This window comes from Sander lucioperca, chromosome 3 (genome assembly GCF_008315115.2).
Source record: "Sander lucioperca isolate FBNREF2018 chromosome 3, SLUC_FBN_1.2, whole genome shotgun sequence".
NCBI lineage: Eukaryota > Metazoa > Chordata > Actinopteri > Perciformes > Percidae > Sander > Sander lucioperca.
Window position 1 is genome coordinate 3,437,565 of NC_050175.1, and position 27,801 is coordinate 3,465,365.

Genomic DNA, 27,801 nt, shown 5'->3' on the forward strand with positions numbered 1-27,801 from the left:
TAAGGTTATAATAGCATTACTTTCGTTTTAACCTTTCCAGCCAATCTATGATGGAATTGGCAGTTTTGCTAAATATCAATAAGCAGATGTTTGAAACAGATGGATGGTTACTGTGTTATCATACACCATAAATGAACGCTCTGAAATGTGTGTGTGTTGTGTGTGCTGTGAACTCAACAGCCTGCAAAGTATTTTTAGTGAGCGTTTCCTGGGAGACAGATCTGTGGCCCTGAAGAAAATAGGTCATCAGATCTGGCCCAACACGGTTCTGCTCTGCTGAAACCAACATGCCATAACCTGGCCTCATCTCACACACACACACACACACACACACACACACACACACACACACACACACACACACACAAAGTAGAGGTGATCAATGATTGCCAGGAGCTGACAGCTGTGGCGAGGAGACATGTCTGCTCTGTCTGCTGCTGTCTGTCTACATTTAGGCCGGTCCTCACTTTATTTTCACTGTAATTCTATTCAGAGGCTGTTTCCATTCTTTTTGCAAAGTATTAGAGATTATGCGAAAATCAGAATTACTTAGCATCTACACGTTTTTACGTACTTTGATTACACAAACTTTTGCTCTCTATCGCCCTCTACTGACTTTTGATTTATTGCGCTGGAGCAACTACAACTAGAGAAACATGTATTTAGTAGGTCAAATGAAATACATTTAATCAAAATGAATTCTGTTTTATTTAACTATAACTATAACTATTTTCAGACTGCCTGAAATCCTATCTACCTCACCCGTAAGCCATGAAGACCATTTGCCTTTACCACACAGCTAACACCTGACACCCCAGTGGTCCTACTACAGTCCTCCCTCTTTAAAAACAGTTTCCTCCATCTGTCGGTCCAAGAATAAGTACACCTACAGAACAATATTTATTTAATTGAATATTTCCAATAGAATTGAATTCAAAGAAGTGAATGTTAACAATAACAATACAATTTAAAAACTATATACAATTTAGAAAATAATAAAATGCAACAATGAGCTTTGGCTCTGCTGCCTGGTAATTATTCCAGACCTCGTAATATATTATATATAAATTCCCCACTCTTCCCATCCTGGGCGGTCCTCTTCTTTCAAGCTCAGGTCCTCTACCAGAGGCCTGGGAGCCTGAGGGTTCTGCGCAGTATCTTAGCTGTTCCTAGGACTGCACTCTTCTGAACCAGACTGATCTCATGAAGTGGCGTATGTATGACACGCCAATTCATATGCCATGATTTGCGTGTTATAAAGACGCATACTCGCTATTTCGCGTGTTTATCAACGCTGTTTGGCCTCCATTGACTTACCATGAATCACATGAATTACGATGTGATTGCGTGTGAATTGACGCCGTATGAAAGGCCGAAAATCCGCATAAGGATGTTGGGGTGGTGGATGGGTAAAACACAGGATTTTCACCCAGGAGAGCGGGGATTGCATGCCGCATGTGGCGTTTCCTTTGTGTCCCTCATGTGATGTTTCCTTTCCACGTTTGTTCTTTTCCTAAACCCAACCCCATTTTTCTTTTCCTGATCCCAACCGTTTCTTCTTTTCAACCTAAACTCAACCCCATTAATTCTTCTTTTCCTAATCCAAACCGTTTTTTCTTTTCAATCCAACCCCCACACGCCTCTTGGCTTTAGGAAAGTGGCGTGTATGTTTACGCAAAGTCATGATGTCACGTTGCTTCTGGACAGAGATCTTAGATGTTGTTCCTGGAATTTGCTGGAGCCACTGTCCCAGTTTGAGGGTTACAGCGCCAAATGCTTACTTCTCCGCCTGCCTCCACATCACCGGGTTTCTGCTGCCTTAGATATTCACATAGCAGGTCATCACTTGAGAAAATGGATTGGTGTGAATAGGCCCTACTGGTTTTTAAACAGTTATCAGGACATAAACAGTGGGGCTTTTGCTTATCGGACGGCACATGAAAGGATTTATCAGGTCACGTTTGAACTTAAATACGGCTATAGAATTACAACTATGCTAATTTAGCTAACTTTAGTTATCAATAATAACAGTCTGTGGTTAGCAAAGTATTGCCTAGTATTTGTTATAAATAAACCTGTGATTACGGAGATATGATACCAAAGAGTCAACTAATGTCATTCAGTTGATACAGTAGTGCACAGAATCCCCATGGTTACCACATATTGATCGCCTGGCGTTTCCTCGCGGAGCGTTGTCTGCCTGTCTGTTCACATGAGAAGCGCAGTGAGACTATGCGGATCCAAGCGACTACACTGGCAAAGTGTCCCTCCTCGCACTGCATGAAAAGTGGGATTTTCGTCCCCGTAAACGCCCGTATATCTCCCTAATTTCCGTCAGTTAACGACAATTTACAGGCTGTGAACGTCGCGTTCGTCTGTGCCACATATTGTTGGAAACGAACCATGACGTATGTGGAGAGCTCTCGCGGAGGTGCTAATGGCTCTAATAAGCATATGAATAGCAGCAAAACCTCTCCTGGCCAGAGTGTCTGGCCTAATTAGCATATGAATAGCAGCGACACCGTGCCTGTCCAGAGAATATCTGGCCTGGCTTGAATTTCCTCACTCAGTATTGGCTGAAGCCACTACTTTTAAACAAGAAAAATCACTCCTGATTGGTTGGCAGTGATCTGCCAACCAATGATTTTTCTTGTGTGTGTGTGTATATATATATATATATATATATATATATATATATATATATATATATATATATATATATATACAGTGCCTTGCAAAAGTATTCACCCCCCTTGGCTTTTTACCTATATTGTTACATTACAATTGAACCTTTAGTTCAATGTTTTTTTAATCTGAATTGTATGTGATGGATCAGAACATAATAGTCTAAGTTGGTGAAGTGAAATCGCTACCTCAGAATAATAAGGTTCTATCTGCGTTCAAATCAGTTTTGAGATATTGAGGTTTAAAGTTTTAGCATTGCAAATAGCAAAACTGACAAATGGAGCACATTTCTTTATAGCACCAGAGTTACATACACCATGAATTCTACATCTGAGATATTAAAATTCTACATGAATTGTAAATTAGGGTTTTTGAAACAGGTCAATTGTAGATAGAACCTTTTAGTTCTAAAAACTAACAGCAGCCTTGGAATTATAAGGTTCTATCTTCAAAAACAGAAAAAGGAACAATGATTATCAAATAATCTTAACAATTTACTTATACATACTGTTGGACTGTTCAATTTATATAATAAAAAGTGTCTTTTTATTGGTTAATATGTTAAACCTTCATGCATTCATGCACTTACTGTGCAACACAATATTTTTCCAGTGCATAATTTCCTTATTTAAGATAACAGTAAGTTAAATGTAAATGAATGATTCTATAAATGCATGGTCTGATGCATGTCAGGTCCTTCAGTTTTCAGTAGAAAAGCAAAACAAGTTGAATGAATATTTAAACTCAGTCTTTATTTTAAAGGTTTATCAAATCATTTTTAAACAATTTAAATGTAAAATGCGTCATACAATATTTCATATCGCAATACTCATTCAGATAAAACTGATCAGAAATGTTTTGCTTATGAACAAGGTATTTCAAACCTAAGACTGGTTACTTAAAATGGATTGAGATACATGCTGTTACTTGCAATGAGGAGATAATCACTACCAAATAGGCTATCTTACCAGGCTATTGATAGTGTGCTAATGTTAATTTAGTAGCCTACATGTAATTTAGCCATCATTTTGAGACAAGCCCTAACCAACAATGGGATTATGTTGAAGTAATTTCTTTCTTTCTCATGCTTTTGGATTCTGCTGAAGTCGAAGACAACTTTTAAATATAGCTAACGTTAGCTAACGTTAGCTAACAGTAAGTCTTAGAATATGATGCAAATCAAGTTGGATATGACGTTTGGCAAGGAAATGAGGGGATATGACTGAATTTCCACTTGTAGTTGCATTATAGCGTTTGGATTTTGCTGAGGACAACTTTTAGACTTAGGTCATGTTAGGTAATGTTAGGTAATGCTAGCTAACATTAGCTAACGCTAGCTAACGTTAACTGGCGCTAGACAACCTGGCACCATAAAGAAACAGTATTTGATTGGTCCTTCTGTTTGTATTCCAAAAGATGATTGGACCACAGATAGAACCTTATAACTCCAAGTCTGAGTGTAACTTTGTAGATAGAACCTTTTTGTTTTCTGAATAAAACGCCCAAAATTAATTTTATTTTTAAAAAACACCTTAAATAATGTTCACAAGTTATACCAGAGTAAGAATATGTAAATAACTCAATTTTGACAAAAATGTCAGATAGAACCTTATTATTCTAGGGTAGCAAAAGGATAAAAATATATACATAAAACTATTTTTTTAGAAATAAAAAACTAAAAATTGCATGTGCGTATGTATTCACCCCCTTTGTTATGAAGTCCATAAAAAGCTCTGGTGCAACCAATTACCTTCAGAAGTCACATAATTAGTGAAATGATGTCCACCTGTGTGCAATCTAAGTGTCACATGATCTGTCATTACATATACACACCTTTTTTGAAAGGCCCCAGAGGCTGTAACACCTAAGCAAGAGGCACCACTAACCAAACACTGCCATGAAGACTAAGGAACTCTCCAAACAAGTAAGGGACAATGTTGTTGAGAAGTACAAGTCAGGGTTAGGTTATAAAAAAATATCCAAATCTTTGATGATCCCCAGGAGCATCATCAAATCTATCATAACCAAATGGAAAGAACATGGCACAACAGCAAACCTGCCAAGAGACGGCTGCCCACCAAAAATCACGGACCGGGCAAGGAGGGCATTAATCAGAGAGGCAGCACAGAGACCTAAGGTAACCCTGGAGGAGCTGCAGAGTTCCACAGCAGAGACTGGAGTATCCGTACATAGGACGACAATAAGCCGTACGCTCCATAGAGTTGGGCTTTATGGCAGAGTGGCCAGAAGAAAGCCATTACTTTCAGCAAAAAACAAAATGGCACGTTTTGAGTTTGCGAAAAGGCATGTGGGAGACTCACATGGTGGTGGCAGCATCATGCTGTGGGGATGTTTTTCAGCAGCTGGGACTGGGGCTAGGACGGAGGTTCACCTTCCAGCAGGACAATGACCCCAAACACACTGCTAAAGCAACACTTGAGTGGTTTAAGGGGAAACATGTAAATGTGTTGGAATGGCCTAGTCAAAGCCCAGACTTATCCAAAGCGACTTGGAGCTGTGATTGCCGCAAAAGGTGGCTCTACAAAGTATTGACTTTAGGGGGGTGAATAGATATGCTCATTGACTTTTTCTGTTATTTTGTTGTTTGCTTCACAACAACAAAAAAAAAAAAAACATCTTCAAAGTTGTGGGCATGTTCTGTAAATTAAATGATGCAAATCCTCAATCCATGTTGATTCCAGGTTGTGAGGCAACAAAACACGAAAAATGCCAAAGGGGGTGAATACTTTTGCAAGGCTATATATATATATATATATATATATATGCTATTATGTTGTATATTCATGTCATTGTTATGCTATGGACTATTACCATCAAGGACATGAATTTATTGAGGAAAGCAAAATTTGCCAGGAACGTGATGTTTATTCAAAAAAAGAGCTTTATTAGCACACAACAAACACAGGCTACACAACAAATGGTAAACTGGTAAAAAAATGTAACTGGCGGCATTCTGTCTTAATTCGGTCCGTTTTGCAGACATCTGTGGTGCGTGGCCCTGTACTTCTGCTGGTTGCGAAAATGACGCACAATCCATCCAGCACACTGTCTGGCTTCCAGCAGCTGTAAAAACAATCAATAAAGGCAATCAGTACTGCGCGATGCACTGCGTATGGACACAACACATCTATTAATTCATCAAAAAAAAAGTCACATTGACCTCGCTGGACTCTGAGCTGAACTCTTCACAGCTTCCGCCTGTGATGCAAGATCTGGTTGTTTCTACCTGAAGCTCCTGCTTACTGTCTCGTAATTACAGGCAGCTGGAAAACAATTAAATGAGAGTGGTATGAATTAAAAAAAAAAACATAAGTCACAGTAAAACTAAACAAGGAATGAGAAAACAGGAAAAGTTACTTACACACAATGCCGTCATTGTCAACATCATGTAAATCTGGACTTGCAGACATAGCTCCGAGCAAATATAGGTCACGGCCTCGTTATGATGCGAGGTTAGTCTGTGAAAACAAAATATACGGTTAAGATCGGTCTATTAACGTATCTATTTCCTTATACAGCAGAATGAGAGCATATTCTTTAAATCTTACCCTTGCTCCGGTTCGTAGCGCCTACAATTTGTCTCTGAGTTGTGAAGACGGGATACTGCTTCCTGTAAATTACAAGACCAAATAAATACACTTTTATAAAGCAACTTACACTGGCCCAGCTTAGCTCGGCCTAATAATGAATTGCGCTGAAAGCAGCCACACAGATGTGCTGCTCGCGTTTAAACTTGCGTGCATGGTGGGGTTTAAAACATTACTGCCAAAGTCTAAATAGCCTGTTTAACATCAAAAGACAGTCATTGTACTTCTCAAGAGTTAATAAACAGTACAGACTAGCTCACCGTTTCATTAATAATCATATACTTGCGTTTTTTTTTTTCCTTTTCTGTGGGCGCATCTTTACGGAGCCCCGGAGGTGACATGGAGGAAAAAAATTAAAACGCTCCGTACATCTTGAACAACTCCTGTGCGTTTCCTTTTTAGGTGCGTGGTTGTAATTCCGTGATAAGCAAGTGAAGTTTGACAGAGTGTACAGACAACTCTTTTACCAGTTGGCCTGAAATACTCCCATACTTTGGAAGCTTTTGCTCTAACTCTCAGAGGAGTCATCCCTCCGCTATTTTTCAAATCAAAGCAGTGAGGGCGGGGGTAGGGGCAGAGTGATAGAGAAAGACAAAGAGGAGGCAGATTAACCAGCAGGGCGCAAACAGCGCACAGACTGGTGTGGATGTGAATTACAGTGAGTTTTAATGGAATACTGGGAAAGTTTAATAACAATAACACAATTGAAGTCCAGATTATGAGGCCATTTCAGCAGAGCCAACAGCTTCATATGCCATGGACATGTGAATATGGTGCTGAATTTGCCAGTATTTTAAGAAGACAAATGGTTGGGACTTTGTCATACAATGACAAAGCTGATATGCTTTATGTGAAGCACAGTGTTTTGGTGTCAGCAGAAAGACTTCTCTTAGAAAACTGTACAGTGGTGCCTCTGTCGCCATTCCACCAGACAATCTTGGATGAGCAAGACCAAAGAAAGGTCACTGTAGTCATGCCACTATGCACAGTGGATGAGCTCTAGGAGACTGTGATGTTGTTTGCATGGAATGCACATTTTACAGTTATGGCAAAGCCTGATAAAAACTAATTGTTGAAATAAATTGCTTTGTGTATCTTTTTTACATAACATTGGGCATTGCTAATGACATACACAGTAATTAATCTAGCATACTTTCATTAAATAAATCAATTCAAGCTAAAAATTTAAGAGTCTACAATTAGGCTATACTGAGCCTGATCTATTTATACCAGAGATTTTCTTAAAATGAAGTTAATACCTTTTAGAAAAATGTCACCTGGGGTAAAACTCCCCCTGCTGCTACCCTGATTTGCATTTGTATAGCTCACAGCATTTTCATTTACATGTGAAAGCCTCCCCTAGAATTAGGGGGAGGGGGGGTCATGGGGGGGCAACTGCCAAGCAAGTCCCACGTCAATTTCCGACAATTCATGGCAGTTTTCGGTGTTGCCTGTAAATTGCCGTTTACAGTCGTAAACCTGAACTTCCACGACAATCTACAGTGCCGCTTACTGACAAAAATCCCGCTTTTCATGCAGGGTCGTCTGAAAAGACCTTGAAAAGACCTTTACAGCAGCTACAAATGCCGGTCTTTTTCACTCCTTTTTCAGTTCAGAAGTTATTTATTGCTGCCGGGTTGTAAAGACCATTTCAAACAATATATCAAAAAGGTGTATATTGGAAATAGTTACCAAACCTGCCTTTAAATGTAGTATATAATATATGAAATGTCTTCATTGAAAAAATAATGTAGCAGGACATCACTTTTCAGTTTTCTTTTGGTCAGAAGATAACATGACATAATTTTCATTATTCTCTTTGGTGTAACGTCCAGGAAGATGGGGCTATGAGTCAAACACAGGTATGTGCCTTTACAAACTATTTTCTCTATCCTGATACTGACTTCTTTCTTCATTGTAATAGTTGGAAGTAGTTCTGTTTTAATATTGAATCAGAAATTATTAAATGAAACATCATCAGCTGCAGACATATAATACATAAAGGAATTCCAGATCTGAAGTCATTAGAAGGTATGATTATTTTCACAGTACCTAATCTTAACCCTTGTGTTGTCCTTCGGATCCCGGTGACCCGAAGGACAAAACAAGGGATCATTAATTGGAACATTTACTTGTAAAAATCTTCTTCCTGCCAACCCTGGCTACTGAAATCTGGTGCCACTGATATGTCTGCGCTCTTCTCTCTGACGCTCTGAAACAGACGGCAACACAAACACCGCTAACACTATACTCGACAGCAGCTAACGTTAGCCTACCGCTAGCTAGTAGCTGGATTAAAAACGGTTAAAATGCTGACAGCTAACGCTAAACGGTGTAAAGTTTGACTGTGTTTTAACCGTCGGAAAAACAACACAGACGGTGCGTTCAATGAAACTGGTAAACTACAGTCTCGTGGTGCATTGGAAGTTATTATAAATGTCCTTTTCCCACCTGGTGGTTGTTTTTGTCGTTCAACAGCAATTTACTAGTGAAATAAGTTATTGTTATTGTTATACATTATTATTAAATCATTTAATTTTGACCATATGGCCTTAGCAATAAACAAGCCGTTCTTTAATGTCACCAACTGTTGTTTAGTACCCTTCTTTTTTCTTTTCTTTTTTTACTTTCTTAAAAAGTATCGGTTCAGGCACCGTTAATTATGTATGCGATTAATTTCAATTAATTAATTACAGAGTATGTAATTAATTAGATAATTTTTTTTTATCGATTGACAGCCCTATTTATTTTATAAAGAAGAAGAAGACATGCTCTCAAACTAATTCTTTAAATTTGAGCAATTTTAAAATATCTCTTAAGGAGGCTGCTATGTTTTTGCTGTCATGGATACGCCGTGTGTGAGTGGTTTTGGTAAGTAGGCAAGCATTTTGTCAACTGCACAACAATAAACTTGTGAACTTCCTTTGTCCTTGAAATATTGTTAGGTCAAGAGCTGTATCCTATCACTGACCCAGAGATCTTGGAGGTAAGGCTGTTGTGTAATTAAATCCCACTTTGCAATTGAAATGTCAACAAAAATGTAACTTCTGAACAAACACAATTGGCATTGACAAATAACCGTGCTCACATGGTTGATGTTCTGTGGCCATGGTTTAATACATTTGTTATGCAGTGCACAAAAAATAACTTTCCACGTGGAAAATAAATACATATTTGTGGACTATATAGCTTAATTACTACTACTGTAGGAGTAATTGTTTATTAATTGATTTTTTTTTTTTTTTTAGATAGGTATTCCTGAAATTGACTGGGAGGAGAGTGGGCATGCTGTTGATAGAGATGCTGGAGTGATCATCCCCATAGTGGATAGCCCTCTCACAGGGCAACAGATGGAAGACCTGAGAAATGCTATTGAACCAATGGGTCCCTCTGAGTCATTTGGGTTTGAGATCTACTTGAACGTGCGCCAGTATGTCTCAACTGTACTTGGTAACGGATGAGAGGTATAGAAGAGGAACAGTAAAGCGAATACGATACGATATCTCAGGAACGCCTTGAGCTAAATTCTTCAAATTTGACATAAACATTCAGTTGGACTCTAGGATGAACTGATTTGACGTCAAAGGTCAAGGTCACTGTGACCTCATAAAACACATTTTTTGCCCTAACTCAAGAATTCAGATACTTATCATGACAATTTATAAGATAAAATGAAGTGATCAAAAGGTCAAAGACCAACTTCACTGTGGCATCATAATGTTCATTTTTTTATTTTATTTTTTTTTTAAGATTATTTTTTGGGTTTTTCCGCCTTTAATTTTTAACAGGACAGCTAGGTGAGAAAGGGGAGAAAGAGAGGGAAGACATGCAGGAAATCGTCACAGGTCAGATTCGAAACCTAGACCTCTGCGTCGAGGCATAAATCTCTCAGTACATGTGCGCCTGCTCTACCACTGAACCAACCCAGCCACTATCATAATGTTTATTATTTAAAAAAAAAAGAAATATATATATATATATATATATATATATATATATATATGAAACTTTGGGGTCTTGTTCGCGAGTGAGGGGACAATGGAGCGGGAGATTGGTCGGAGAATCGGCGCAGCGGGTGCGGTATTACATTCAATTTATCGCACCGTTGTGACGAAAAGAGAACTGAGCCAGAAGGCAAAGCTCTCAATCTACCGGTCAGTTTTCGTTCCTACCCTCACCTATGGTCATGAAGGCTGGGTCATGACCGAAAGAACAAGATCCAGGGTACAAGCGGCCGAAATGGGTTTCCTCAGGAGGATGGCTGGCGTCTCCCTTAGAGATAGGGTGAGAAGCTCAGTCATCCGTGAGGAGCTTGGAGTAGAGCCGCTGCTCCTTCGCGTCGAAAGGAGCCAGTTGAGGTGGTTCGGGCATCTGGTAAGGATGCCCCCTGGGCGCCTCCCTAGGGAGGTGTTCCAGGCACGTCCAGCTGGGAGGAGGCCTCGGGGAAGACCCAGGACTAGGTGGAGGGATTATATCTCCAACCTGGCCTGGGAACGCCTCGGGATCCCCCAGTCGGAGCTGGTTAATGTGGCTCGGGAAAGGGAAGTTTGGGGTCCCCTGCTGGAGCTGCTACCCCCGCGACCCGATACCGGATAAGCGGACGAAGATGGATGGATGTATATGAAACTGTGGTGGCTGTATATATCTTATGTGCTGCCAGGTTTAAGATGTGTGTAAAGCATTTACGTTTTATAGTTTGTAGCTTGCAGCACCATCCATATTTTAAGCACTGTGTGATGTTAATGTTTTTACTCTTCTACTTTTGTCCAAATTGAAGTTTAAGAAACATGTTTGTTCAAAAGCATGGGATGTTAGAAAAGATGAAAGACCGTATTATATTATATATTCATTGTAGTTTGTGGTCAGTATTTAATTACCTTGTGCAGATAAAGTACAGATACTTGAAAATTGTACTTTAAAGGCATACTATATAACTTTTCCCTCTTCGGTCCCCCTACAGGTTGTCTCATTGGAACTACAGCTTGCACGTCCCGCCACAGTCTGTGCCAGGGGTGGCGAACCTGTGGCTCTTGAGCCGTATGCGGCTCTTTGCCTGCTCCTGTGAGGCTCTTACTGTGTGGCTGGGGGCTGTGTCATTGGTTGATTGTTGTTTTTAACTTTTCTGAAACATACAGTATTTCAGATAAGTAAAAAAACAAACACATTTGAATATATCTGCCAATACATTTGCCAATTATTTTAAAATGGAAAATAATGCAGCAGAGTTTTGAGGACAGATTCTGCAACCTGTGGAAAAACAGCGGCCACAGATCACCTTCCTCGTTAACCCTTTCACTGCTGAATCCAATTGTTTGAAAGCCCCTTTAGTGACAAATGAGTGAGAGAGTTGCTTCGAGTGGCCACAACCGAGTTAAAGCAAGACCTGAAAAGGACTGTGGATAACAAAGACTGTCAGGTTTCCCACTGAGTCAATCTAAGTGAGAAAAAAAACTATGAAAACTGCTATGTATTATGACTGTCATTAGATCTGGAAGACACTGTTGCTGTTGTAGTGTGGACTTGCATGTGTTGTGTGGCTTTTTGCTATGGTGTGTTTTTTTTTGTGGCTCTTTATACCTAACTGGTTGGCAATCCCTGGTCTGTGCCGTCCGCCATAGGGGGACCAAAGAGGGAAAAGTTATATAGTATGCCTTTAAATTACTTGATTCCATCTCCATGTAAAGTAATCACATGGGCCGATTTCCAAACAATAAAAACTTGTGTTGCAAATATCATACATTATATATAGTACATATATATACATATATAGTATTATATTGACTGGTGTGGTTCTTTTTTACGATTTTATTTTCTTATAAAATTGTCCAGTCAATTCAGTTCTAAAATGCATGACAGAAAGAGTGGCAAGCAGGATAAAGCATCAGCACACACCCCTCTGTACCCAGTATCTCTTGCAGAGACGTTGTCTGTTGTGTGCACAATTTTACAGTCTGTGTGCCAGAGATTTATGGTTGTTGTCCAGTCCGGTCATTCTCCATCTTATATGCAGGTTGACCTGCAATGACATGACGTTTATTTTTTGTAGCTAACTACTTTTTTCACTGACATTACAGTATTAACAAGACCAGATAAATGTTTACCCGTTTATGCTGCCCTCCCTTGGTGTCTTTACTAGTGTGGCTAGTAAGCATGGCTAACAATGCATGGATATAAGGGCTACTTTATATCAGAGGCTCTCTTTTTTTCAGCCAAAAACCATAAAATGGTGAATAAACAGAGAGTATATTTGTTAGAGAACACTGTCTATATAGCCTATAATGATTTAAAAGTTGAAATATCTGTTGAACCATATGCATTGCTTTGTAAAATAAATAAACTTCCCAGAACCCACTTTGGAGAGACTGAGAATCACTGCTTTAGAGCAGAAAATCAGTGGATTTAGCATCAAGCTGTGATCTGGAAGATTTTTTATTAAATATATGTCTGTTCTGTCACTTTCACTAAAGGAGGTAAAACTACTGCAATTGAACATTAAGGATAAGGTAGGCTCCATTGTAATATTTGTATATTTGCAGTATGAACTGTGAGTCTGGCGTGACATCTCCCAGAAAGAATGCTGTATTTTCCAATGTATAGCCTACAAAAATGAAACTGCACACAATAATAAAAATGTAAGTTAAATTGATAATCATAGACTTCAGATTATAGAAATGGAATGAGATTAGTATATATGCTCTAGACTGCTAAACACCAGCACAATTCCATTGTTTTCAGTCAAATAGAAATTTTCAGTCAAGCTGGACTGAACAAACACAACTATAGCTTACCTGTAAATGCTGAGAGCAAGCAAACATGAACGGAGACGAAGTGGCGGAATCGTTCCTTTTTTTGGCCGCTCCTAGCATCTGTACCGTAACAACACGGATATACGCGCAGCTATATAGCAATGCTGCTGCCGACCCTTAACAAGGGTCGCTTGCTGTTGGCATCCATAGGCCTACATCAGAGCCGTATATTAGAGAGTTGCATTAGTGCCATCTACTGGAGAACGCTGGATCGGCACTAAAGACACGAATATTTTGTGGAGGAAAAATAGTCTCAAAAGTATCCACACAGATAGGAGTTTTACAAATATATTTCCATTGAAAAATACTAAGTTGATTTACAAATGATGAAATATGAGTTACAAATTAGAGTCACGGACACAGATACACCTTTATAGATACAAATCGCTCTGCATTCATTTGTGCATTGTCTGTTCAGATACAAATTGCTCTGTATTCATTTGCGCATTGTGTTTCACGAATTACAAATTAGAGGCACAGATACGACACAGATATACACATACAAATCCCTCTGCATTTATTTGTGCATTGTACTTACAGATACGGATTCCTCTGCATTTATTTGTGCATTGTGTTTCACGAGTTACAAATACTTATTAGACTTAGACTTAGACTTCTCTTTATTGATCCTTTTGGGATGACTCCCACAAGGAAATTAGATTTCCAGCAGCAGATTTCAGCAACTTACAAAACACTTGTATAGAAAATAAAGAGGTATAAAAAAAATACCGTATAGAAAATACTGTATAAGAATAACAATAACCTTTTAGCTAAATATAGGACGTAAACAAAAAGTAAACAAACAGTAAAAAAAAAAAACTTCAGATAAATAAAGATAAATATATAGGACTGTGTATGGCATTGTGTTATTATACAGTGAATAAAAGACATGCGAGCCTTGTCGATCTTCCCGGGATTGTTAACAGCCCTCCACCTGCATCTCTGGGTGATGCCAGAGACGATGGACTTCATGCCTGGATACTGCAGGTGGAGGTGCTGCAGGTCCTCCTTCATTCCTGTAATGAGGTTGACGACCTTGACATCTCCCAGGTCATTCCCGCCACAGTGAACAATGAGGACATCCGGGGCTGCTTTTCTTTGTAGGGACTGGAAAAAGAAAGGGAGAAGGCTCTTCTACCACAGACCACCCCAGCCGAACCAGTAGATGTAGATATCTTCAATGCCAAGGTTGTTCCCCATGGTCTTTGCCTCTCTCTCGGCCCCACGCCTGACGTAGCTGTTTCCAATGATCCAGACTGTTGCTGGATGGAAAAACACATTGTAATAGTGAGAAAAGTATCATATTTTAGGCTATAGAGAAAAAGGATAAATGAACAGCACTCTTAATTACACACAGTTATTTGAAAATGCATTATTACCTCAGCTTAGTTGTACAAAACAAGTCTGCTAAAAGTTTAATTTTGTACCATAAATAGCAAAAGAAAAGAAACTATTACTAACTATTACTTACTTCTGAGGCATTGGGTGGGCGCACATGCCATCGTGGCTCTCCACACTTCTATTTCTGAAAGAAAGTCATCAATTTCCATTTGAGCCCCTAATAGTTAAATATATATGCACACTAGCATGTAACTGTACTTCATTAATTATCGGGGGAGAATACAGATGAATCAACAACAGTCTATAGTTCTTTAGTGTAACTTTAATTTAGTTAAATGAGCTTATTTCTGCTAACGTTTGCTCTTAAAAGCATGAAAAGGCCAAATGCGCCAACCATAGACTGATGGCGCAAACAGTAGCAAGACATTATCGGTGCATTATGGTTATTACAGTTAACCAAACGTTGTAAGAAACTTGGTTATACATTTGCTAATACTTAGCGTTAGATAATGATAATCATTGACAATCCCCGTTTTGCATTTCGCTGACACTACATTTAAATTAAGAAAACGTAAACTTCGATTTGCAGAAAATTATCGTTAGCATGTTTTACCATAAGTGGCTAGCTAACGTTACAGACAATTTACATGGTAACTTCAGATACATTTACTTTACAATGTGACTCCTCTTATATGTAATATAACTATTGGACAAAGATATATTTAAAACCTAGCGAAGCTATATCTTACCTTGAATTATGTATGCTAGCTTTCAGCAGAAGTTGCATCCAGATTGCCAGTGAACGTGTGTAAGGTAACGAAGAGTGTAAGCAGCGTTGCCAGCTCAAAAAAAACAAAAAACAGTCTGATACCGCCCAACAGTTTATGGCTCCACCCTCTCGTCTAAAAACGTAGCAGATCTCCACAAACCAATGGGTGACGTCACACATGCTCTATCCGTTAATATTAACAGTCTATGGTCTGTGTCTGTCTCTTTCTTTCTTTCTCTGTCTGTCTGTGTCTCTGTCTCTTTCTCTGTATCTCTGTTTCTGTCTCTTTCTCTGTCTCTGTTTCTGTCTCTGTCTGTTTCTTTCTCTGTCTCTTTGTCTGTCTGTCTGTCTGTCTGTCTCTCTCTCTCTCTCTCTCTCTCCCTCCCTCCCTTCTTCACTGTCTGTCTGTATTACATGACTTAGAGTGTGTGATGTCATCGCCAGAGCACAGAGCCTTAAAAAAACTATCTTTGTCCCTTCTCTATAAATTGCTCTCACACCCAATTTTTTCTTGTCATAAACAATTTATACTTCAAAATGTAGGTATTCTTGTCTACTTTCAGCTAGGATTATATTATATATAGTTTTTGTATTATCTGCCTCAGAGCGACAAGACGGTCAAAAAATCTCTCGACTATAATGTTATTTATCCTCATTTTCTCTTCAGGCAAAGAAGAGTATTTTGAAACTGCGATTTCAGAGTATTTTTTTTTTATCTACACAAATGATATACCAATACGTTCGCAAAGGCCTTGTGTCTCTCACGGTGAAGTCACTGTATTGATAGCATGTACTGTTTTGGATTTATTAAGGCTTCTTTGAAGGGAGATTCAACAGCTTTCTCACACTGGTTCTCACTGTATAACAATGTTTATCATTCAGCAGGTGTGTTGATGGAACATCAAAGGCCAGCCCAGGGTTAATTAGAGCTGTCTCTCTCTCCCTCCCTCTGTCTCTCTCTCTCTCTCTCTCTTTTTAGGCTGCCTTTGTAAATTAAAATATACCTAATAATAATAATAATAATAATAATGATAATAATAATAGGCTACCATGGCCAGCTGAGGTAAATTATTGAATTGACGCCTGCTCAAATATAGTTTGTACAGCTCCAGCTTGGCGAGGAAACTGCAGATGGCGGCCTTTGAATGGACCAGTGTCAGGCCATCTCCCTGGAGCTTGAGCGACACACACAGAAATCTGCCAGGTAAAATACGTCACCACGACAGGACCACAGCGTGTCCCTTAGAGCTGCGTCGGCACCGGTAAGAAACTCCAGGACACTTGTGAACAACTCACACAGCCTAGCCAGATAGGACCAGACCCTCGGATAGCCAGTGCACCTCAGTGTGGAGCAGCAAGCGCTGAAACGCTTCATCATTCTCCCCGCACAGCTGCCTGAAGATCCGTTCGTTCAGAGCATGAGCCTTAATTTTGTTTATGGCCCTGACAGCAATGTTAAGAGACTGGTGGCCACTAAATTGTGACCTGCGGTACATGCTCCTTCAAAAAAGGTGCAAAGCCATGGTATCTGCCAACCACAGCGGGAGCTCCATCTGTGGCAGGATGTTGGCGATCAGAATAGAGTTCTCCAGCAGGTAGTCACTCAAGGCCCTGAAGATCGTCTCCCCTCGTGAGTTAGTGGAGAGATATTTGGCAAACAAAACGTCCTCGGCCACATCTCTCTCAGACATATAACGCACATACGCCATCAAAAGAACATTATTGTCCATTGTCGTGGTTTCATCCAGCTGGATACTGAATGGATTTTCACGCAGTGTGGCACACAACTGCTGCTCAGTATCCAGCGCCATCTCCTTGATTCTTCGAGCCACACTGCCATTGCTGAGCGGGATGGCCTGCATCACTGGCGATGAGTCTCTCTCCATGACAGATCTCCATGGAGATTGTCTCTTTAATCGCTGGGATAACCAGCTTCTCCCCCACTGTAAATGGCAACCCGGACTTTGCTATCAGGAGAGAGATGTTATAGGAGGCCACTAACCCACTCTCTGTCTGGTTTACCTTACTAGCGAACATCTTGGAGATGGACTTTTGAAAGTTGCTGCTTGAGGACATGGAAATATGCCTTATCGGGGTGAATTTTAGTCAGGTGCTCCTTTAGACGGGATGGTTTCATTGCCTCGTTAGAAAAAACCTGCTGGCGAAGCAGGCACATCGGGAGCTGGATGTTCGTGGGCGAGGGAATAAAGCCATATCTAATGTACTCAACACTATACTGTCTGCGCTTCTTGTTTTCCGCCATGATGTTTGAATGTGTTTTGATATCAAAATTGTATTACGTAATTGTGCTTGTGTGCATTTTTATTGGATACATTAATCTTAAACTGCGAAGCAGAGTTCGGAGGCTGCTGTCAAATCTGTAATGTAATGTGATGAATGTAAACAAAAAGCTGCTTGCTGTCGCTGCGCTATCGTCATCATGTAAAACCCGCCTCAACGGTTGTGATTGGTGCCTTAATTTGGAGAAAAAGGAAATGGGCTTGAATGGGCTCTTGGCCAGACAGACTTGCAGAGCAAATCTCAAATTTGAGAAAGTTCGTCAGGGTTTTCTCAGGCTAGTCAAAGTCCTCAGCAGCGTTCTTTCTACCACTCTGGACAGCTGCTGGCTGCCAATATGGGATTTGTTTATAGGCGTTGCTATGGAGATCATTTGTGGGTAGCTAGCAGGACAAGTCAGAGTGGGCTACTAGCAACATTGAAATATGATTTCAATAATTTGCACAGGCATAATTTTATTTCAAATGAACACTGTATGTGTTGTCGGAGGCTTAAAAGTTGTGATGTATAACAGTGATAAATGCCCCCCATTTGTGCCCGAGCGCCCCCCTCTCTGCTGCCTCGTTCACACCGCCCCCCAACACTGTCCAAACGCCCCCGTTGAGAAACCATGCTGTATATAGATGGTGCTTTCATGAGGCTCAATGAAATAACTTTAGAATCTTGCATGAAATTAACCAACAACATTAAAATGAATGGTAATGTGGAGGAATGTACTATTGAAGTTACAAGTATGATAATTGAAGCTGCCTCAGAAAGCATACCTAAAATTGTCATAACAGGTAATAAGAGAATTGTGCCATGGTGGAATGATGAGTGTAATTTGGCTATAAAAGAAAGAAATAGTGCTCTCATAAACCTCCGAAAAAAAACTGAATTTGGATAATGTAATAGAATATAAAAGAAAGAGCATTAGCTCGCAAAATAATTAAAACCGCAAAAAGGAATACTTGGAGACAGTTTTGTTCTTCTATTGGAAGAGAGAGAGATGTGGGTCATGTATGGAATATGATTAAAAAGATGAATGGGACAAGGATAAACAGTAAAATACCAGTAATCGCAGATGGAGAGAATCTAGCATAGCAAATATTGAAAAAGCCAATCGACTAGCACTAATATTACCATTTGCTAAACCAGGGAAAGATTCAGCTAATGCCGAAAACTACAGACCAATTGCACCCACCTCCCATTAGTGCAAATGGATGGAAAAAACTATTGTTTACCGGTTGTCATATTTTTTAGAGAAAAGAAGTTTGCTGAATGAGTATCAGAGCGGCTTTAGAAAAGGAAGATCCACAGCAGATGCTTTAATTAAAGTAAGTAATGAAATTGAAAAATCCCTTAACATGAAGGAACTGATGGTTTTAGTGTTCTTTGACATTGAGAAAGCTTATGATTCCATGTGGAGAGAAGATCTACTTATTAAAATGACCAAGCTAGGCATAGTTGGAAGACTATATAACTGGATCATGGACTTCTTATCAAATGGAACATTTAAAGTTAAAGTTGGATCAGAAATATCAGTAAGTTTTGGCATTGTAAACGGAATTCCATAAGGTAGTGTCATTAGTCCAATATTATTTAATACCATGATTAACCTTTGTGTTGTCTTTTAACCTTTGTGTTGTCTTCGACCATGCAACTTGTTGTACTCCCAGGTAAAAAATTAAAATTGTCACAGTTTAGTCAGGATACTGTTTAGAAAGCGAGAGTTTTCATAGTTTTTTCAAATGATATAAAAATTGAATGAAACACCCAAAATTCAATGAAAGTAGTGAACTGATCCTAAATTTATCCCGGCATGCAGCCCCCCAGAGTCCCTGCTGGCGTGCAGCCCCCCAGAGTCCGAGCTGGCATGCAGCCTCCCGGAACCCCAGCTGGCGTCCAGCCTCCCTGAGCCCCAGCTGAGGCGCAGCCGTCCTGAACCTTCTTTGACCGCTCTCTCAGAGACTTTGCCGATCTCTGGCACCCCAGAGACTGCCCTTGTGACTGTGCCGGTCTCCGGTGCTCCAGAGACTGCCCCTGTGACTTTGCCGGTCTCCGGCGCCTCTGAGACTATGCCCTTCCCCGGCGTCTCAGCGATTCCTGTCCTGTCGGCGGACCGGTTGGCTTCTGACCCGTCGCCTTGCCCCAGTCCAGCTGACCCGTCGCCTGGTTTCAGCCCAGCTGACCCGTCGCCTGAGGCCAGCCCCGCTGACCCGTCGCCTGACGCCAGCCCCGCTGACCCGTCACCTGGTTCCAGATGTTACAGTTCCCAAGCACCCACTGTCCCCAGTTCCCGAGTGCCCACTGTCGCCAGTTCCCGAGTGCCCACAGTCCCCAGTTTCCGGAGTAGGAAAATAGCCTTTGTTTCGGTATAGGCACCATCTACATATGACATAAGCTTTTTCCCCGAGTCTAACCAATGAATTGCTCTCTCTCAATGAATATTCAATAATTATAGGGGGAGACATGAATGCAGTGGGAAACCACACAAAGGCCCAAAAACACACATCAAACACACACCACACGATAGCTATAGAACCAGCAATTCTGTCTGATCACAATGCGCTGATAACCACATTCCATTGTGATATGTTAGGAGAAAGATCTAGAAGGTGGCAATTTAATAACTCCCTTCTCCAGAACACAGCTTTTGATGCAGAGTTTAGAGCCAAACTGGCTGAGTTTCAATCAATCAATACTCAGAGATGTATAGTAACGAAGTAGAACTACTTCACTACTGTACTTAAGTACTAAAAGGCTTGATCTGTACTCTACTGGAGTATTATTTTTTTCTCCTACTTCCACTTTTACTTCAGTACATATTTTCGATGAGTTTAATACTTTTACTCCGATACATTTTTCATGTGCTGCATCGTTACTCGTTACAATTATAAAAATGTTATGAGTCATTCCAAACCCACATTATCACTGCCAGAGCGGTAGATGGCTCTGTCACCAGGTTATTTTATAGGGTAAATGAGTTGTACACTGTGACATTATTATATAAACAATGATTTAGTTTTGTTTACACAAGCTTTTGTCCCTGTTTTTTCTAGCATTTGCAAAGTTTGGTGTCCCAACTGTAACAGAAGGTGTGAAAGTTGTTGACAGTTCGGGGACTGGATTACATGGGTTTGAAAACATTTTTTCATGTTTTCCATCATAATAGTTTATTTCCAGTTTATTTTCAGTGGATATAACATGCTGAATTGTTATGCATTTTTGTTTTAAGTTGGTGTAATCAACTCTTACCAACAGACCTGGTGGGGAACGTATAATAAATGAATACAACCAAACCAAGTCCTTAATGGATGAAGCCAGACGTAAAATGGTGAACATACTGGCAGCTGACATGACAGAAAAGAATGGGTAATTTGCTAATAGTCCTTGTGTTCTCAATCTGTAAATCTAAATCCAAATCTAAGTGAATATGACTGCACAATCCTTTCTTCTTCAATTTTGCAGTACATCTCCACCCAGACAGGGGAAAGAAATGTATGCCAGAGGAATAGTACCTCGGTGACCCATTCTCTAAGAATGGTTGTGAGTTGCACACAGTAATAGCTGTAATGTTAAATGCTATTGAATATTTTTTAATCCTACCAGACCATGTTGTTTTCAACTTGTTTTTCTTTTAAATGTAATTTTAATGAAGTATCTGTTTTTGTTATCCTTTCATCCTTCAAGAGGCATTATTGTGATGGCGAGAGTGGAACTGGATACTTGGCCTGGAGGATTAAAACTATTCAGAGGCACCGCTAAAGACAGGCGATCATCATTTGGAGGTAATACTGGAAAATGTATGGAACAAAACAGTCACTAGATCAATAATTGCATTTGATGCTTAGAATGTTTCTCAGTCAAATAATATATTGTGTAACTACATCCTTCAATTCTGCTAGCTCCCTCCCTCTTAGCAAATTTAAAAAAAAAATGCATCAGAGACCTACAAAGGACTGTGACTTTAGGGGGTGTTGCCTCAACACTGACTGGTGTGAGTGACAAACTGGCCTTGCAAACTTTAGGGGAATTTAAAGCAGTAGATGGCATTTTGATAAATGTTCAACCCACAAAATGCAGATTTTCATAAATTGTGAAGAAATATTAATATTAACACCAGCATTGATGTGTTTCATCACAGCACATTCATATAATTTAGTTTACAGCTCAAAAAGTATGTTTTACAGTGGAGTACCTCCTTTAAAAGTTAGCCAGGCTACTAAAACTTTTGACATGATTGAAATTTTCCCGTGTTGTGTAGAATCAACCAAAGGATCATCTGGTGAAGACATGTCTGGAGGACCAACTGTCAGACGAGAATCCCAGTTTGTTCCAGAGACTGCTCTGACTGAAGATGAGTGCAACAAAGCAATCTCACTGATGATTCTGCTGATGAGGACACAATCAAGAAGAAAAACATTTGTGTCCGCAACATGATCCTCGACCCCCAGCAGTCAAGCAACATACTGTCTGAGTTTCCACGTTTTAAAGCTTGGTAATTGTTATTATTTTGAAAATGTTATGACAAGTGAATTGTTTTGTAAGAAGGTAGACATTGTAGTGATACTCCAATAACTAGCACCCATTACCTTTTATTGGCTATCAAATAACTGAAATTGTCACCAACACCACCCCACTCCAGGTTGAACAGGATTTCGTTCTAATGTTCGGAGAGGATACCTCAAGCAAGCTTCTGGAAAGGTGGCCGGTCACGTTCAAGAAAAAGATCATCAAACAATGCATAAAGCTTCCATCCACAAGTGAGCTTGAAGAACTCTTGCTGGCAGCTGATCCTCCTGAGGATGGCACTGAATTGGATGTTGACTTTGGTAAGCTGCTTGTAAGCCTACTTTTCGTGTTGTATTGCACTAAATATATCAACATTATGTGTAAACATTTACATATCAGCATAATACTAAGAAGCTGGATCTGTGAAAAATTTAGAATCAGAATCAGAAAGGGCTTTATTGCCAAGTACGTTTTTGACACATACAAGGAATTTGTCATGGTGTCGTTGGTGCATGTCACACATGCTCTAAATATAAGAAGGATAAAAAGAATATAAACAATATAAGTATAAACATATACACACAGTATGTATTAATAAAGATAAAAATAGAATGTAAAATAATAAAATAAGTTAAACAGTAATAAAAAGGAATGCTACAGCAGAGTAGGTACAGTGGCATATAGAGCCAGAGGTGGGGTGTGGAGAGTGTCAGGGTGGGTTCTGGGCCTTGTTAATAAGGCTAGTGGCGGAGGGGAAAAAACTGTTCATGTGGTGTGTGGTTTTGGTCCTGATGGACCTCAGCCTCCTGCCAGAAGGGAGTGTCTCAAAGAGTTTCTGCCCGGGGTGGGAGGGGTCAGCCACAATCACCAGAGTCCTGGTGGCGTATAGGTCCTCGAGCAGCGGCAGATTGCAGCCAATCGCCTTCTCTGCAGACCGGATGACACGCTGCAGTCTGCCCTTGTCCTTGGCAGTGGCAGCAACGTACCAGATGGTGATGGAGGAAGTGAGGATGGACTCGATGATAGTTGTGTAAAAGTGCACCATCATTGTCTTTGGCAGGTTGAATTTCTTCAGCTGCCGCAGGAAGTACATCATCTGTTGTGCTTTCTTGGTGAGGGAACTGATGTTCAGCTCCCACTTGAGGTCATGGGAGATGATAGTTCCCAGGAAGCAGAAAGACTCCACAGTGTCAATTGTGGAGCCACAGAGGGTGATGGGGGCAGGTGGTGTTCTTCCTGAAGTCCACAACCATCTCCACTGTTGCACCAGGTCACCAGGTGGTCAGCCTCCCACCTGTAGGCGGACTCGTCTCCATCAGGGATGATTCTGATGAGGGAGGTATCGTCCGGAAACTTCTGAAGCTTGACAGACTGGTGACTGGAGGTGCAGCTGTTGGTGTACAGGGAGAAGAGCAGGGGGGAAAGAACACAACCCTGAGGGGCTCTGGTGCTGATGGTCTGTGAGTCGGAGACGTGTTCCCCCAGCTTCAAATGCTGCTTCCTGTCAGACAGGAAGTCAGTGATCCACCTACAGGTGGAGTCAGGCACACCAAGCTGGGAGAGCTTCTCCTGAAGCAGAGCTGGGTAGCGTAGGTTCCTGCGGAGTCCAGGTGCCTGAGGATGTAGTGGAGGGCCAAATTGATTGCATCGTCTACAGACCTATTGGCTCCGTAGGCAAACTGCAGGGGGTCCAGGAGGGGGTCAGTGATGTCTTTGAGGTGAGAAAGCACAAGGTGCTCAAAGGACTTCATAACCACAAAGGTCAGGGCGACGGGTCTGAAGTCGTTAAGTCCTGTGGTCCTTGGCTTCTTGGGAACAGGGATGATGGTTGAGGTCTTGAAGCATGCTGGCACATGGCATGTCTCCAGTGAGGTGTTGAAAATGTCTGTAGGAGGACGTTCTGTAGCAGTATATTGAACATACATTGTATATAGAATGGACCAACAGATCCCATTGCTCTGGACGGAGACCAGTGAAGGATATTAGAAGCACTTTTACGGTGATGGCTGAGCGTTACTGCGCAGCCTCCAATTGAGCTCGAAGACGTAGATGTGACGTTAGCAAGCTGTTTGAAAGTTGTAAGTCTTCTGGTAGCTGTGCCAAGAGAAATCTCAATCATTTCCAATTTTAGTATTTATTAGTAGGATAACCCCAGTTTCCAATCTTACAGAGATGGAGAGCGTAGGTATATGTAAGGAGATAACATAGGCACAGGCTAATTATTGCTAACTAAAATACTAGTTAACATTAGTAATTAAACTTAAACAGCAAATATAAGTCGAAACTGCCTGTGAGCTTCTCCTGTACTATACGGTAATTCCTCTACTGTGCGACAGTAAGTCGCGTGATTATGACACATTTGTTAGCCTATTTTTACAAAAACGTCTACTACGGAGCCATAACGTGAGATACAAGGTAATGGAGCCTTTTATACATTGTTGTGTTTCTTTAGAAATAAACAATGGACAAATAGAGTCTTTAAACGCTTCAGATGTAAAGTTATTTGCTGTCAAAGTAGCCCCACAATGAATGGCAGTCAATGGAATGCTAACTGGAGGTGATGGCTTCTTAGCATCAAAATGGCGCCATAGGAGCTACGCGTTCCGAGGAGAAGCCTACCTCCTTGATATTGAACAAAACATTTGAGGTTTGACTCAGACCTATGGATGTTTTAGTTGGAGAACTTCTTGTGATATAGAACTGCTGTCTGTCTGGGGGGTCTTTTGTAAAGAAAACAACATAACTGAAATGTGTTAACATTGAACTTGTGTTGTTACAGGTTGGGACAGTGATCTGTCATCGGTTTTACTGCTGCTACACCTGATTCCACCCTTGGCTCAGGGTTGGAATAGACCAAGAAAGGTTTCCTATCAAAGCAGAGAAATATCTTGTGGTATTCAAGAAGGTTTGTATTTTTTCTAATTTGTGGTATGAACACCTAATATTAGGGTACACATATTAATTCAATATTCATATTCAATACTAGTAGTGTATTGACTCTTTCTGCATATTCTACAACTACTTGGCCATTAACTAGAGTTTTCCCTCATTTGTCTTCGCAGACTGGAACAAACATTCAAAAGGTACCTCGATGCCATCACTACTAGCGCTCAGCTCTGTCTCCTGACTGTTGGAGTTAAGAAGAATGCAATCCACCAGTTCTTCATCATTCTCAACAAGAATACCATACCTTGCAGGTTAACCTCTTCTCTAGTTGCTTTTGACGAACTATTTAAGGCACATTTTGTGTTTGGCACATCCTACAACACCATGCTCCACAACATGTACACTTTCATCCAAACCACAGTGTACAACATCGATGTTGGCAAGGTCAAGGAGAGTCCTCGTGTTGCTGAAGTCAGGGCGAGGTTGCTTCATTAGTGCTTGAAGTTTCTCCTCAAACATGAAGTGTTTTGTTTGTCAGACTGAGTTATCTAGTTCAAATATGCTTGTTAGGCATTTACGATTTGTTCATGGTTACTTACTGGGAAAAATCTCAGGCTTAAATGTGCTTAGACTGGATGTGGCTGTGTGTTTGGTAAGTTTCCTGGTTTTAGGAAACATTTAAACACAAAACACACTGAGTATATTGACCAACAGTTTGACCCTGATGTTTATTTAACAGCATTGAAGAGGCAGTGACCACTAATGTAGAGGAGACAGCTACAACGTCACGGACAGTTAATGAAGACGAGGTAGCCACAACATCTACTCTGTTGAAAAAATCCAACAGGAGCACTCTAGATATGTGTGTCTCTGCTGTTGCACAACTAAAAGCAGCTGGAGAAGAGAAGTGTTTTTTGAGATTCATAGTCTAGGTTGACTATGAATCTCAAAAAACACTTCTTCCATGGAGGAAACAAAACTATTTACAGTAGATTGACTTAATCCAAAGATGCAGCTTTGCAGTGCTTATCTCCACAGGACACAGAAAATAAGAACAAAATAGAACAATCTTTGCAAAAGTTGGAAAACCCCTTCACACCCTTAAATTCAGAAGCTAAACGAAATAAACACTTCAAAGACAAATGGGGAATCATAGAACCTGTTGAAAAGGTGCTTGGCACAAGATTTGACAGCAGAAGAAACAAAACAACTGAGACATACGATCAGGTCGTTTGCATATATTCCTATCTTTCCTTCACGTCACATCTACGTCTTCAAGCTCAGTTGGAGGCTGCTCAGTAACGCTCAGCCATCACCGGAAAAGTGCTTCTAACTCAAGCTCCCCCGCTTGAAAGCCCTGTGTTTTAAAAGTGATTGCTCAATACCACTTGGACTACAAATAGACTAAAGGAGAACTAAAAGAGGAGAACGAGCGACAACGGGAGCTACTGAATGCTAACTAAAGTTAGCGTAGTGGCTCGATTTCAGAGCTAAGTGTTGCTAAGCATGGCTACATCCATACCTCCTGATGAGTCCCCACTGCCCCACAAAGTGACATCGCTGTTTAGGAATACCAATAAGGAAATAGCTGACCTCAGGGAAGATGTTTGTCGGATGTCCGAGGAATTAAAGAATAAGGACGCCCTGCTGGCCGCCTGTTTTGATGTAGGCCATGATCAGTCGCTGCGGATCTCAAGTCTATCGGCGGCACTCCAGGATACGGTGCACTGGGACCGGTCCACCTGTCCACGTCCATCCTCCTGCTCAACGCCGACCGTCGGGCCGTCCTGGACTGAGGTGGTCCGCGGCCGGAGGAAAGCCGAGGATGGGGCTGCATCGCCTCCTGCCCTCAGCCTTTCCAACCGCTTTGGTGCCTTGTCGGAGCTAGATGCCGACCTGACTGGCTGCCCCGGCTCACGTTCGATGACCGGGGTTGGTGAAGTGCCTGTAGCGACCTGTTGCATCCCAACCCTCCCAGCAGAGGCTGCCACAATTCCTCATGGCTCGGTGCCCAGTGGTTCCGGAGCTCGCCCCGGTGCGCAGCCGGCTCCCCAGCAATCACCTCGGGGGAGGACTGCTGCACGACCGGCTCACCGGATGTTGTCGCAGGAAGGGGCTGCTGCCACGCGCCGGGAGCTTCTGCAGGATGCGGGTGAGATAGCGGAAAAAATCGACGCTGCCCAGGCTCCGAAAAAATCCAACGGAAAGTCAGCTTGGCGGCCTCCCTCCTCCCTGACCTCGACCGCCTCTGCTCGGCGCAGGATCCTCAAAGAGGCTGTGCTGCGTCACTCTGGTGGGCTTCCTCGACCGGACCTGGCAGGTAATCCTCCACTCAGTACCGATTCTGCGGGCTCACAAAATTCTCCTGTCCCGTCATGCAGTGTAGTCCGTAGTCCTTGCTGCCATGAGCAGCCCAGCCCTCAGATTCATCGTCCCCTTTTTGCCCCGACAACTCTGATAGTGGGTGACAGCATTTCCAGAAACATAAGCTTTTTTAACGCCACAACTCGCTGTTTTCCGGGAGCAACGGTCCCAGTCCTTCTGGAGAAACTGCCCGGTCTACTGCAGTCTCTCTCACCCTCCATAACTCGGGTGATTATCCATGTGGGCCATAATGATATGGCACGTAGGGAATCGGTGAAGACAATGAAGGATTTTAATGACATTTTTAGCCTTTTAGAGCTCTGTGGAAAATCTGTTTTTATCAGTGGCCCCTTGCCAACGGTGTCCCGCGTTTCAGAGCTATTCAGCCGGCTTCTGAGTCTTAACACCTGGCTCCAGTACACCTGCTGTGCCCATAACTTTGGATTTATCGACAATTTGAACTTGTTTTGGAACCGCTCCTCCTATTTCAGGAACGATGGTGTCCACCCAAACAAGCTGGGCAGCTCATTTTTAGCAGCTAACATACAGC

General features: G+C 41.2%; 2 long non-coding RNA genes and 1 pseudogene across 2 annotated transcripts; all 3 read right to left on the reverse strand.

The window, feature by feature from the left end:
• Positions 1-5,866: 5,866 nt before the first annotated feature.
• Positions 5,867-6,370, reverse strand: LOC116041273. The gene is made up of 3 exons (XR_004102890.2): positions 6,255-6,370; positions 6,068-6,164; positions 5,867-5,969 (listed from the first exon to the last, which is right to left on the reverse strand). It is a non-coding gene; the product is annotated as an uncharacterized LOC116041273 (long non-coding RNA).
• A 578-nt stretch (positions 6,371-6,948) lies between these two features.
• LOC118494674 lies at positions 6,949-14,142 on the reverse strand. The gene is made up of 3 exons (XR_004896800.1): positions 14,132-14,142; positions 8,895-8,898; positions 6,949-7,108 (listed from the first exon to the last, which is right to left on the reverse strand). It is a non-coding gene; the product is annotated as an uncharacterized LOC118494674 (long non-coding RNA).
• A 1,719-nt stretch (positions 14,143-15,861) lies between these two features.
• LOC116041503 lies at positions 15,862-17,580 on the reverse strand (annotated as a pseudogene).
• Between the last annotated feature and the right edge of the window lie 10,221 nt (positions 17,581-27,801).